The following is a 5,215-nucleotide window of genomic DNA, read 5'->3' on the forward strand; positions in this document are numbered from 1 at the left end:
GAGATATGAGGGGCGTGAGTGCGGGCTTCACCTCGGGGTCACAGGTGATGGAGAGTGTGGACCACAGGCTTGTGCCAGGGAACCCAGGCACACAGCCACACAGGTGAGGTGGATAAATGCCTCGGAGACACAATTTATGGAAGCTCATCCAAGCAGAAATAACTGTGGCGGCCCAGTATACTAAAGGAACTGAGTTGAATTAAAACCAAAAAAACCCAAACCTTTCCACACAGAGAACCCCAAGCCCAGACGGCTCCCAGGGAATTGAACAAGCATTTAAGGAAGAAGTAAAACAAACCCTCTACAAGGCTTCCCCCAAAGCAGAAAGGAACACTTGGGCCTTCCTCCGAGGGGAGTAGTACCGACACAAACACCGCATGGGGACATTCCAAGGAAAAGCTACGGGCTTGCTTGTGCAGCAGCGTGGGTCATGCCGTGGGTCATGCTCTCACTCGCTTTCTTTCTGCTGTCCTCTTGGTTCTGTGTTCTCTCACAAAATGCCGGGGAAGCCGCAGAAACTGTCCCTGCTGCAGAGCAGGAGCTGCCACACGCCCAGGCTGAGACAGGGCCTGGAGCAGGATCTGACAGTGGTGAACCAGCACTGGAGCTCGGCCAGCAAGATTCACACAAGCAGCCGCAGTGGGCATTGACGCAGGCAGGGCCAGTCAGTGAAGCCGGACAGAGTCGGAGTGCAGAGGAGGCGCGGAAGGCTGCGCCCGAAGTGGGTCTCGGCAGGTTACAGCACTTACGAGTCACCGCCTGGAAGTCTCAGAACATCCTTTTGCCATTACAAAACCAGCTGTCCGAAAGAGCCCAGCTTTAGACACCTACATAGCTCTTGGGGAAGCCAAGACTAGGATTTATCTCTGCAAGCACAGCTAGCAGTGGTTGGGAAGTTCAAAGTTCAAGGTGAAGCTGTCTCAAGCATTCAAGAAAATACACAGAGTGCAGCTGCACAAGAGGAGAGTGAAGAGGAAGAGGCTGATGAAACAGCCGTGGACGCTGAGGGCACAGAGTTGCTGATGTCACAAGCAAATGCATCGAGGCACAGGCAGCCCGAGTCCTGAACAGCAGTGGTGACTGTAAATGTTATTCATGTAATCAGCGGAAAGGAGGACGGGTTTGTGTGCCTCAAAGGGTCACTGCGGTTTGGTTTGAAATATGTACTGTTTCTATCATTAATAAAGTCATGAATTATGGGATGAGAAAAACCAAAACCAACCAACCAAACAGAAAAAAGAAAAACAACTATAGACCAGTAGCCTTTATGAACACAGTACAAATATTCTAAATAATATTTTAACATACAATTTAACAATGTACTAAAAAATAGAGCTTATTATGGGAAGGTAGCATTGTTTTAACATTAAAAAACAGCATCATTCATCATATTAAGTGACTAATGGCCAACCAGGTGATTATTTCAATAAAACAGAATACGTACTTGACGAAATCAGCACTCATTCCTGATAAATACTCTAAGTAAACTACAAATAGCAGGGAACGCCCTTCTTCAGATATGGCGCACCGGAAAACTGCAGCTGGCGTGTCCTGAAGATGCCCGTCCCCTGAGGCCAGGGGACAGCAAGGTGCCTGCTTTCACCACTCCTAATCATGCACACTCAGGGAGGGGAGTCCAGGCTTGTGATCCAGAACTCCGGGAGGCTGAGACAGGAGGATCGTAAGCTCAAGCCCAGCCCAGGCAACTTAGCACTTTTGCAAGACGCTGTCTCAAAGAATGGGAAGCTGAGGGGCGGGGCTGAAGTGTAGCTCGGACAAACAAAACCATCTGGGTTGAAAAGGAAGTAAAAAGTCTACTGTCACAAATGACAACAGCTGTCTATGTAGAAAACAGGAATCTACAAACAGCTGCTATCATGAATGGGTGAGTTTATCAAGGTACGGTGAGATCAACTGTAAAAATCAGTTATTCAAAAATAGGCAAAGGGCTTGAACAGACATTTCTCCAAGGAAGATATGTGAGTGGTCAAGCACGTGCAAAGATGCCGAACATGACTGGTCACTAGAAAAATCCAAATAAAAGTAAAACAAGACCCTCTCACATCCTGGTAGGTGGCCACTCTAAAAACAGGACATAAGCAGTGAGGGGGGCTGAGGGCGTGATGTCCAGGGAGGTACAAAGTGGGGTGAGCACTGTGGGAAGGAGGGCAGTGGCTGCACAGAGCCAGCATGGTATGACAAGGCCCAGCAGGCGCTATATATACATGATTCAAGTGAAATACAATGAATTTTTAAGTTAAAACATTTATAACAGTAAAAGACACATTGCCATCAATCCCTCAAGCCACCCGTCATGTGGCGCGCACTCCTCCCGTCGTCCTCGCCACTTCCTGCAGCAGCTCTGGAGTCCTCTGTCCTGGTGCCTACAGTTGCGCTGTCCTGGATGCTTGCATTGATTCAAAATCTTTCCCTTTCATGGTCCTCAGAAGAGCCGGAAATCACACAGTGCCAGATCTGATGAATAAGGTGAGTAAGACTCCCTGGGATGCTCTTATGAGCCTTTTTTTAATGGTGGATGGCGCGTGGCAGCCAAATTCATATTTTTAATCATACTTCGTAAAGACACTCATGAGAGAGGACTTTGAGAAGTGCTTCCGAAAGTGGCATGAAGGATGAGGCACGTGTGCAGCACGAGGAAGTGTTTTGAAGGCAGTGATCTTTTCCTGCGACAGATTTTTAAAATTTAAATATTCACTGTCCATTTATTTTATTTTTATTTCTTTAATCTTACATTTTATTGTACACTTACACCCTCTTGTACACAAAATAGTTGAAAACAGGGTGCTTGTTGGCTCATGTTCCAAGCAGCAGGGTTACAGTAGCTGACATGTGGAAGCAGCCTCAGCACCTATCACTAGACAAATGGAGAAGCGACACCGCTGTTCAGGCAGACACACAGGAGCACCTGGGTCCACAGGAACAGGGCAGCGACCCCTGCTGCAATGTGGGGGCTCCTGAGGAGCCTGCGGAGCGAAATGCGCCGATCCCAGAAGGACAGGTACCGTGGATCCCACTTACATGAGGTCCAAGTCTTCACTAAGGCAGAGCGAAGAAAGCAGGATGGGGGGGTCAGAGGGTGGGGGTGGGAGGGCAGAGTGGGGAGCCAGCACTCAGGGACAGAGCTTTGCTTGGCAGGAGGCAAAGTGTCCCAGCCTGGACAGTGGCGATGGCTTGGTGTGAGACCAGCAGTCCTGAAGTGTGTGCTTCAGTGTGCGAAGGTGGGCATTTTATGTGACGCGTATTTCACCATAATAAAAATCTCAAAAAAAGTATCACTGTGTCTTAGCAATGACCAAATGGGTATAAAAATCAAGTGTCTTTTTTTTTTTTTGTTCCTCGAACGCCTTCAGGGCACTTTTGGCCAGCGGGAGAGGTGTGAGGTTCGAACTCCAGCAACCTGAGGCTGACAGCTTTGTGGAAGCAGCCACTTAAAGGCCTGAGCTAGGGCCAGGCCCCCTAAGTGTCTTTTTTTTTTTGAACCAGGGATTGATCTCAGACCCTTGTGCTTGCCAGGGAAGCGCTTATTCTCCTGAGCCGTCTCTCCAGCCCATCAAGTGTCATTTCTAAGAGATTAAAAGTATGGGAGGAGAGGCTTGCCAACTCTCCAAAAGAGTTGGGCCTCTGTGTGCAATAAAATGAACTTCAAGCCACACTTCACACCACAGACAAAATTAACCCAAAAGGAACCACGGTCAGCACTCAGCAGACCGAGGCAGGAAGGTCACCATGAGTTCAAGGCAAGCCTCATGTCTGAGTTTGAGGCCAGGCTAACCTAACACAAGATCCTGTCTCAAAAACCACAACTACAACCAAACCAAATGAAACCAAAGCCCCACCAAAACAAAACAAGGACAAAACACCAACAAACAAACAAACAAACAAACAAAGAAACAAAAAAGAAAAACCCTCAGAAACAAAAACAAAACCAAAAAACCGTGGAAATCTGAAGACCACAAACTTTCCGGGTGTATGCTTTTACAAGACTCTATTAAGAGAATGACCAGACAAGCCATAGATAGGGAGAAAAAATATTTACAAATAAATGGGCATGTCTGATAAATGACAGGTAGCCAGAATACATGTGTGAACTTTAAAGCTCAGTAAAATGCCCTCCACCCACATAACTAGTAAGTAATGGCCACAAGATTTGAGTAGACGCTTGGCCAAAGCAGGTGTGCCGGTGGTAGAAAAGCATGTAAGAACATTCTCAGCATCACGGACCCTAGCGAAGTGCAGTTAGGGAACACCTTAATGCAATACCACCATGCACTTGTTAAAATAGCTAAAACTAAAAAGACTGACCACACCGAGTGCTGGTGAGGCTGTGGGGCAGCAGAAACTCACACACTGCTGGTGGGACAGCATCACGGAACAACCACTTTAGAATACAGTTTGGTGTTTCTTAAATAATTCAAAGCACATTTCTGATTTAGACAATCATTAGTAGATACTTGCTTGAGAGGAAAGAAAGGATGTCCACATAAAGATTTGGACAACAACATTGCAAGCAGTTTTATTATTTATGATTGACTCAGATGGGAAACAATCCAAATGTCCAACTACAGGTGTGTGAATAAACACAATGTGGTTATCCACACAGAGCAAGAAACTAGTGATACATGCGGTTATGTGGACGACCTTAGAATAATTTATGTCGCATGCAAGAAGTAAAATAAAGAAAAGAATATGTACTGTATGGAAACGTTTAGTTAAAAGTATAATATAGGCAGCAGGGGATATAGTTCAGCGTCATCAGTGCCTGCCTAGCAAGCACAAGGTCCTGAGTTTGATCCCTGGTACCAACACACACACACACACACACACACACACACACACACACACACACATAATTTATGGAAAATATAAATAATCTATAGTAACAGAAAACATAAGCTATTACATATTGAGTAGGGAAAAGTGGATAGGAGAAGAAAACCACCCACCCACTCACCATCCATCCATCTATCCATCCATCCCTTCATCTATCACCTGTCCATTCACCCGCCCATCACCTGCCCATCTATCCATATGCCCAGCTGCACATCCGTCCATCCATCCATCCATCCATCCATCCATCCATCCATCCATCCATCCATCCACCATTCATCCATCCATCCATCCACCCATCCATCCACCCACCTATCACCTGCACATCTATCCACCTGCATATCCATCCATCCATCCATCCATCCAC

General features: G+C 46.6%; 1 pseudogene; it reads left to right on the plus strand.

The window, feature by feature from the left end:
- The first annotated feature begins 430 nt into the window (after positions 1–430).
- On the plus strand, positions 431–1,067 carry LOC111818512 (annotated as a pseudogene).
- Positions 1,068–5,215: the final 4,148 nt, after the last annotated feature.

Source organism: Octodon degus, unplaced genomic scaffold (genome assembly GCF_000260255.1).
Source record: "Octodon degus isolate 3935 unplaced genomic scaffold, OctDeg1.0 scaffold00093, whole genome shotgun sequence".
NCBI lineage: Eukaryota > Metazoa > Chordata > Mammalia > Rodentia > Octodontidae > Octodon > Octodon degus.